This window comes from Bombina bombina, chromosome 2 (genome assembly GCF_027579735.1).
Source record: "Bombina bombina isolate aBomBom1 chromosome 2, aBomBom1.pri, whole genome shotgun sequence".
In the NCBI taxonomy this organism is placed as follows: Eukaryota; Metazoa; Chordata; class Amphibia; order Anura; family Bombinatoridae; genus Bombina; species Bombina bombina.
Window position 1 is genome coordinate 1333372941 of NC_069500.1, and position 10089 is coordinate 1333383029.

General features: G+C 39.2%; 1 long non-coding RNA gene across 1 annotated transcript in view; it reads right to left on the reverse strand.

Annotated features, from left to right (window-relative positions):
* The window catches only part of LOC128648287 (uncharacterized), a 53550-nt gene extending 48743 nt beyond the window's left edge, over positions 1-4807 (reverse strand). Inside the window, exon 1 of the long non-coding RNA XR_008400560.1 lies at positions 4744-4807. This is a non-coding gene — a long non-coding RNA (uncharacterized LOC128648287). The remainder of the gene's footprint in view (positions 1-4743) is intronic.
* Between the last annotated feature and the right edge of the window lie 5282 nt (positions 4808-10089).

Below are 10089 nucleotides of genomic sequence, written 5' to 3' on the forward strand. Positions count from 1 at the left end.
AGTAGACTTAGAAGACATAACAGCATTCTAAGTCTTAAGCCATAAAGCTCTTCTAGCTAAAATAGCTAGAGACATATACCTGACATCAACTCTAATGATATCAAAGATGGCATTACAAATAAAATTATTAGCATGTTGAAGAATAAAAATGCTATGAGAATTATGATCTGTTACTTGTTGCGCTAAAGCTTCTAACCAAAAGATGAAGCTGCAGCAACATCCGCTAAAGATATAGCAGGTCTAAGAAGATTACCTGAACACAAGTAAGCTTTTCTTAGAAAGGATTCAATTTTCCTATCTAAAGGATCCTTAAGGAAGTACCATCTGCCGTTGGAATAGTAGTACGCTTAACAAGAGTAGAGACAGCCCCATCAACTTTAGGGATTTTGTCCCAAAACTCTAATCTGTCAGATGGCACAGGATATAATTGCTTAAAACGTTTAGAAGGAGTAAATGAATTACCCAAATTATTCCATTCCCTGGAAATTACTTCAGAAATAGCACTAGGGACAGGAAAAACTTCTGGAATAACTACAGGAGATTTAAAAACCTTATCTAAACGTTTAGATTTAGTATCAAGAGGACCAGAATCCTCAATTTCTAATGCAATTAGGACTTCTTTAAGTAAAGAACGAATACATTTCATTTTAAATAAATATGAAGATTTATCAGCATCAACCACTGAGACAGAATCCTCTGAACCAGAAGAACCATTATCAGAATCAGAATGATGATGTTCATTTAAAAATTCATGTGAAAAATGAGAAATTTTAAAAGACTTTTTACGTTTACTAGAAGGAGGAATAACAGACATAGCCTTTTTAATGGATTTAGAAACAAAATCTCTTATGTTATCAGGAACACTCTGAGTATTAGATGTTGACAGAACAGCAACAGGTAATGTAACAGTATTAAAGGAAATATTATCTGCATTAACAGTTTGTCATGACAAAACAGTACAAACAACAGCTGGAGGAACAGATACCATAAGTTTACAGTAGATACACTTAGCTTTGGTAGCTCCAGCCCCAGGCATCGATTTTCCAGAAGTATCTTCTGACTAAGTTTCAACGTGGGACATCTTGCAATATGTAATAGAAAAAACAACAACATATAAAGCAAAATTGATCAAATTCCTTAAATGACAGTTTCAGGAATGGGAAAAAAATGCCAGTGAACAAGCTTCTAGCAACCAGAAGCAATAAAAAAAAATGAGACTTAAATAATGTGGAGACAATAGTGACGCCCATATTTTTTTTAGCGACAAAAATGACGCCCACATTATTTGGCGCCTAAATGCTTTTGGTGCCAAAAATGACGCCACATCCGGAACGCCGACACTTTTGGCGCAAAAGAACGTCAAAAATGACGCAACTTCCGGCGACACGTATGACGCCGGAAACAGAAAAAAAAAATTTGCGCCAAAAAAGTCCGCGCCAAGAATGACGCAATAAAATGAAGCATTTTCAGCCCCCGCGAGCCTAACAGCCCACAGAGAAAAAGTCAAATTTTTAAGGTAAGAAAAAAATGATTTATTCATATGCATTATCCCAAATATGAAACTGACTGTCTGAAATAAGGAATGTTGAACATCCTGAGTCAAGGCAAATAAATGTTTGAATACATATATTTAGAACTTTATAAAAAAGTGCCCAACCATAGCTTAGAGTGTCACAGAAAATAAGATTTACTTACCCCAGGACACTCATCTACATGTTGTAGAAAGCCAAACCAGTACTGAAACGAAAATCAGCAGAGGTAATGGTATATAAATAAGAGTATATCGTCGATCTGAAAAGGGAGGTAAGAGATGAATCTCTACGACCGATAACAGAGAACCTATGAACTAGACCCCGTAGAAGGAGATCATTGAATTCAAATAGGCAATACTCTCCTCACATCCCTCTGACATTCACTGCACGCTGAGAGGAAAACCGGGCTCCAACCTGCTGCGGAGCGCATATCAACGTAGAATCTAGCACAAACTTACTTCACCACCTCCATAGGAGGCAAAGTTTGTAAAACTGATTTGTGGGTGTGGTGAGGGGTGTATTTATAGGCATTTTGAGGTTTGGGAAACTTTGCCCCTCCTGGTAGGAATGTATATCCCATACGTCACTAGCTAATGGACTCTTGCTAATTACATGAAAGAAAGATATACTTGGAGCTGAAAAACAGCCAATAAACACACTTGACAAGATTAGAATTGACACCATAGTTAGTGTTACCAAGAAACATTCCTGTAATAATATAATTTTATTACAATTCAGAGAACTGTATTTTTCAAATAAGCCTAGGGGTTTATTTAGGTCTGTTTCAAGGCAACTGCTGTACCTTTAAAACATGCCAGCAGCATATCAAAGCAGAGAGAAACCTCTTTAATGTGTAAATTGCAAGTTCAGTGTTAGCTTGGCCAATTTAGCTCAGTGCAGACATAACAAAGTTGAGCAATTTATGCTGTGGCAGTGATTTGTCACCTTGATTTTGGCTCCATTCTCACCTGGGAATGCAAGCAATTTAGTTGTTACATGTTGCTTAAGAGAAATTAGGTTAGAAATCTGCTGTGACTATTGCACCTGTGCTGGGTTTGTGCCTTACACAAATAATCATATGTTCAAGCACAGTTTAAACGCAGCTATATTACACAATTGTAAGCATCTACTTAATAATGAATCCCTGAGCACTGGTGCTCATTGGGACAGGGACAGATTTTGTTTAACAAATTGGTTATATCATGTTTTAGGATCATGGGGCGAGATTACATATGCGGCGCAAGCTTCAGCGTAACTGCTGAAATGTGTGCCGCCCGTAATTTAATCTCGCACATCGTGGTATCACTTATATAGCGCCGGCAGTTCATAAAGTGCCGTAAATCGGATAAACTAGCGATGTCCAGAAATGTGCGTAAATACACATCTCTGGAGTTGCCAGTGACTTACGGCACTTTAGAAACTGCCGGTGCCTAAGAAAAAGAAAAAAAAAAGTCTAACCCGCCTCCCAAAAATAAACCTGACACGTAAAACCACTATATCCACAATCCCCCCACATCGCAACTAATAATAAATGTATTAACCCCTAAACCAACAACCCCCCACAATGCAATATGCCTAATTAAACTATTAACCCCTAATCCGCCATTCACCCACATCGCAATCTACCTAGTAAAAGTATTAACCCCTAAATCCGCAGAACCCCGAACATCGCAAGCTACCTAATAAATGTATTAACCCCTAATCCGCCATTAACCCACATCGCAACATACCTATTAAAACTATTAACTGCTAATCCGCCATTAACCCACATCGCAACAAACCTTATAAATCTATTCACCCCTAATCCGCCAAACCCACACAACGCAATAACCCTAATAAAACTATTATCCCCTAAACCACCAAACCCACACAACGCAATAATCCTAATAAAATTATTAACCACTAATCCGCTATACCCCCACAACGCAAGTACCCTAATTAACCATTAACCCCTAATCCGCCAAACCCCCACAACGCAAATAACTAATTTAATTACTAAGCCCCCTAACCTAGCCCCCACTAAATTAACCCCAAATTACAATTAACATTACAGAAAAAAATAAACAAAATTATCCAACATAAAAAAATTAAAAACCTAATCCCAATGAAAATAAAAAAGCCCCACCCCAAAATAAAAACACTGCCTAATCTAATGCTAAAATACCAATAGAAAAACCCACCAAAGGCCCCAAAATAACTAACACTAAAAAATCCTAAACTACCCATTGCCCCGCAAGGGGCATTTGTATGGGCATTGCCTTTAAAAGGGCATTCAGCTCTTTTACGATTGCACACACAAGCTAATTGGCGCTAACACCCTCTTTGGAATACAATTCTCATAAATAGTATAATAAAAATTCACTACCCAGATCTTAAAATACACACAGTATATAATATATAAGTATCAAAATAAGCCCTTAGTAGTTCTTTTACGATTGCCCATTAAAACCCTTATCTAAACCCCCCCGTCCAAAAAATTTAAAAAAATCCTAACTCTAACCCACAAAGTCCGGCGGAGAAGGTCCTGTTCCAGGCGGTGAAATCTTCTCCCAAGCGGCCGACCCTTCCAATCGGGGACCACTTCCTTCTTCATCCAGGACCAAGCCAGCGCGGAGCAGAGCTGAGCTTAGAGCACAGTGGCGTATTTAGGTTTTGTGCTGCCCTAGGCACTCAAAATTCTGCTGCCACCCCCCCCCCCACACACACACAATTTAAGGCCATTTTTAGTTATAATATTATTTGCTCGGGGTATAACATATTATTTTTTTATTTTTCATAGCATTTCCAAAGTAAAAGCTCAGCAAGGCTTACAACACACACACATAAATATAAATAAAAAATATATAATATAAATATATATAGATAGATAAATAGATATATAGATAAAACACCAGTGAAGAATAACATTATGCAAAATAATATATAAAAATATACATAAGTGGCTTTTCCTAACTTTGACAATAATGTGCCAGCCTCTGCCCCTGGCAGTATAAAACTGTGCCTCAGATTATACATAATTGTTTTTAACATCTATCAAAATTTTGCATGCAGGTTTCACATAATTATTTTGCATTTTACAAGAAATTAAAAGTACCTGAGTTCTATTTCTTCATTATTTTATATGCAGACACCATATTCCAGCTATGCAGAAACAGTACATGGTGCTTGCATGTACAATAACGTATATGGCATTACCTTGCAGTAAACATACCCAGCCACATGCACAGCTCTACAGCAGGCACAGCAGGAGGAACAGCACCATGCTTGACAGATCGATCCCCAGCAATGTGAAGAATGTGGGTGGGGCATATGAGCAAACTGTACTATGGCTCCAAAGGCAGGACCACAGGCCGTGCTGCACTAAAATCAGATGACCAGTCAGGGCAGAGGGCACTGTCTAAGCCAGGCGACAAGTGAAGAGTCAGTCTTCATGTAGTCAGTGAGAAGGGGGGCAGCAGGGGACTTACTTGTTTAGTACCATTAGCATCACTGGCTGTCTCCGTGCACTAACTGCTACTAGCCCTGCTTAGACAGTGCCCTGACATTACTGCTTCTAGCGCGCATTCTCCTGTCAGCACTACATAACCTGCGCGCGCTCTCTCCCTGTAATAACTCCCATGATCCACTGAAAATAACTAGCATTTGCTAGTCCACGAACCACCACTATGTAAAAATAAATAAATAAATAAATTTCTCCTGGCCTGTGCACACTTTTGTATAGCATGTGTGCTCTGTTGAAAAAATGTACACGTGACGCACACCTTGCCGCCCCTCCAATACTGCCGCCCTAGGCACCAGCCTCGTGTGCCTAGGCCATAATACGCCCCTGGTGGAGCAGGACCGGCAACCGCGGAGTCATAGAGCGTGGAGGATCCTCTTCGTACGATCGACGTCGTACACTGAATAGTGAATTCAAGGTATGCGTTTAAATATGGCGTCCCTTACATTCCTATTGGCTGATTTGATTCTTCAAGTTCAAATCAGCCAATAGGATGAGAGCTACTGAAATCCTATTGGCTGTTCAAATCAGGCATTTATATGCAGCGCCGTATATGTGATACCAAAACCACGTAAAAACTGGCGTCGCCAGCTTTTGCGGGTGACGCCGCATATGTAATCTTGCCTCATCTTTACAAAACTATTTTAGCCATGGAACTATTTTGTGGCCTTTAAAATATTAAATGATCCCTGAAAGCAGCATCCTATAAACCAATAACCTTTTGTCTGGTAACTAAAATACCCTCTTCAAAATCAGACTTATTCCCTCTGTAACATCTAAAAGCTGCACCTCATGGGGTATGTGCAAGCGGACATGATACAAAGTAGCGTATCATGCCCGCCGCACATTGATAAAAGCAGACAGCATACACTGTCGGCATTTATCATTGCACCAGCAGTTCTTGTGAACTGGAAACAAGGGGCATCAAGCTCCATTTGGAGCTTGATAAATATGCCCCCATGTGTGCAGTAGAAAAGTAGTAAATAAATAGAAATAAACTAATATAATAATGGTACAAGATTAAATATTGATATATAAATCAAAATACATATTTACTCACAAGATATAGTCACATGTGCCAGCTATACAAGCAACTGAGACCATAGATCATATATGTGCCCCTGCTAAATTTGACATCTGTCTTGGTAATTAGCATAAATTAGCATAATATATTGAAATTAACATTTTACACAATTAGAAGAATTTTGACCATAACAAGGTGTTTTTTATATTTATTTTTTGTTATCTTCATTGACCTGATCCTTAAAAATACCAGTCACATCATCAAAATACAGGCTGGTTGGCATCCCCCTTTATGCCAGCTGTATACCCGAATGAGACATCAACTTATATGCATGCCCCTGCAGCCCCCTTTATGCCAGCTGTATACCCGAATGAGACATCAACTCATATGCATGCCCCTGCAGCCCCCTTTATGCCAGCTGTATACCCTAATGAGCATATGCATGCCCCTGAATCCAACTTATGTCCAAAATATCCCAAATGAGATACCAAATCACATATGTGGCCCTTTGGCCCCCTCATGCCAGCAATATTTGATCTGGTAAATAGTCATATCTTTCTCATGCCAGCTACATGGCAAATTAAACCTCAGGTCAGATATATGACACTCAAAGCCAATTAATTGAAGCTATATGCGGAAGACGGACCTCTGATTTGTTACATGATCACTGTAGTCTATTATGCCAGCTAAATGTACAATGAGACCTCATACCTGATGCTAGCTATATGCCTAAATTATAACTCAGGTATAACAGGTGCAAAGCCTATGATGTCAGCTTACATGACAAGATTAAATCTCAGAGCAGAGGCCCCCACACAGCTACAGTGGGGCAAGAAAGTATTTAGTCAGCCACCAATTGTGCAAGTTCTCCCACTTAAGAAGATGAGAGAGGCCTGTAATTTTCATCATAGGTATACCTCAACTATGAGAGACAAAATGTGGAAACAAATCCAGACAATCACATTGTCTGATTTGGAAATAATTTATTTGCATATTATGGTGGAAAATAAGTATTTGGTCACCTACAAACAAGCAAGATTTCTGGCTATCACAGACCTGTATCTTCTTCTTTAAGAGGCTCCTCTGTCCTCCACTCATTACCTGTATTAATGGCACCTGTTTGAACTTGTTATCAGTATAAAAGACACCTGTCCACAACCTCAAACAGTCACACTCCAAACTCCACTATGGTGAAGACCAAAGAGCTGTCGAAGGACACCAGAAACAAAATTGTAGACCTGCACCAGGCTGGAAAGACTGAATCTGCAATAGGCAAGCAGCTTGGTGTAAAGAAATCAACTGTGGGAGCAATAATTAGAAAATGGAAGACATACAAGACCACTGATAATCTCCCTCGATCTGGGGATCCACGCAAGATCTCACCCCATGGGGTCAAAATGATCACAAGAACAGTGAGCAAACATCCCAGAACCACACGGGGGGACCTAGTGAATGACCTGCAGAGAGCTGGGACCAACGTAACAAAGGCTACCATCAGTAGCACACTACGCCGCCAGGGACTCAGATCCTGCAGTGCCAGACGTGTCCCCCTACTTAAGCCAGTACATGTCCTGGCCCATCTGAAATATGCTAGAGAATATTTGGATGATCCAGAAGCGGATTGGGAGAATGTCATATGGTCAGATGAAACCAAAGTAGAACTGTTTGGTAGAAACACAACTCGTCGTGTTTGGAGGAGAGAGAATGCTGAGTTGCAACCAAAGAACACCATACCTACTGTGAAGCATGAGGGTGGCAACATCATGCTTTGGGGCTGTTTATCTGCAAAGGGAACAGGACGACTGATCCGTGTACATGAAAGAATGAATGGGGCCATGTATCGTGAGATTTTGAGTGCAAACCTCCTTCCATCAGCAAGGGCATTGAAGATGAAACGTGGCTGGGTCTTTCAGCATGACAATGATCCCAAACACACCGCCCGGGCAACAAAGGAGTGGCTTCATAAGAAGCATTTCAAGGTCCTGGAATGGCCTAGCCAGTCTCCAGATCTCAACCCCATAGAAAACCTTTGGAGGGAGTTGAAAGTCTGTGTTGCCCAGCGACAGCCCCAAAACATCACTGCTCTAGAGGAGATCTGCATGGAGGAATGGGCCAACATACCAGCAACAGTGTGTGACAACCTTGTGAAGACAGAAAACGTTTGACCTCTGTCATTGCCAACAAAGGATATATAACAAAGTATTGAGATGAACTTTTGATATTGACCTTATTTTCCACCATAATTTGCAAATAATTTTTTTCCAAATCAGACAATGTGATTGTCTGGATTTGTTTCCACATTTTGTCTCTCATAGTTGAGGTATACCTATGATGAAAATTACAGGCCTCTCTCATCTTCTTAAGTGGGAAAACTTGCACAATTGGTGGCTGACTAAATACTTTTTTGCCCCACTGTACATACTCAAATAAGATCACAGATGCCTGGGATCTCCCTAGGTTATGCTTGCTTGATGGCAATAAGCAAGCGCTATCCATGGTGCTGAACCTAAAATGGGCCAGCTCCTAAACTTTACATTACTGTTTTTTAAATAAAAATAGCAAGAGAACGAAGAAAAATTCATAATAGGAGTAATTAGAAAGCGTCTTAAAATTGCCTGCTCTATCTGAATCATGAAAGAAAAAAATTGGGTTTAGTGTCCCTTTAAGCCAGCTGCATAACCAAGCTAGATATCAGCTCCCTGGCCTGGAAGTCTCTTTACAATATGGTCTAAAGGACTGAAGCAAGGCTGTACTAGTATGTTGGCAGATCTTTATTATAATAATCTGTAGGAACCTTGTTATGTAAAATGTGGTTATACCAGTTATAATGATGTGTAATGTATTGTATTACTAAGAAACACTATCTGCGTCATAGAAACACATGCATTGCCCAGAAATATGTAATAAAGAGAGCTGTTTTTCTTATGAATATTTGAAGGTTGACTTTTTAATATAATATCCCTAGTGATTTACTCTTGCTGAGCCTGTAGCAGGGAGAGCTGATTTAAATAGCTTGTAATTAATGTCTTTTTTTTTTTTAAATATATATATATATATATTTATTGAGGACTAAAATACAGAAGTTATAAACAAAAACAAAAAGCAGAGCTATATATACATACATGTATGCTTAGTTACATATATAATTAGTGAGGTTGAATAAAAAACATTCAGCTAGATTACGAGTTTTGAGGGCTATAGGGAAATTAACGACCGCCACAAAAGCGGCGGTATTTAACCTCCCTATAGCGCTGCTATTACAGGTTTTGTAAAACCCGGCTTGTGCGGGCGATATGGTTGCGTTGAGCTCCATACCTCACCCAAATACAAGCGGTGTTTTGACGTGCTCATGCACGATTTCCCCATAGACATTAATGGGGAGAGTCGGCTAAAAAAAAGCCTAACACCTGCGATCGCGGAAACAAAAGCCCCGTAACGCAGCCCCATTGATGTCTATGGGGAAAGAAAAAGTTACGTTTAAACCTAACACCCTAACATAAAAACCACGTCTAAACACCACTAATCTGCTTCCCCTAACATTGCCACAACCTACATTACAGTTATTAACCCCTAATCTGCCACCCCCAATGTCGCTGCCACTATACTAAAGTTATTAACCCCTAAACCTCTGGCCTCCCACATCACTAACACTAAATTAATATATTAACCCCTAAACCTAACCCTAACGTAACCCTAAGTCTAACCCTAACCCCCCCCAACTTAAATCTAATTAAAATAAATCTAAATGAAACTTACAATTATTACCTAAATAATTCCTATTTAAAACTAAATACTTACCTGTAAAAAAAAACTAAGCTAGCTAAAATATAACTAATAGTTATATTGAAGCTAGCTTAGGTTTTATTTTTATTTCACAGGTAAGCTTGTATTTATTTTAACTAGGTAGACTAGTTAGTAAATAGTTATTAACTGTTTACTAGCTACCTAATTAAAATAAATACAAATGTACTTGTAAAATAAAACCTAACCTGCCTTACACTAAAACCTAACATTATAATCAAATAAAATAAATT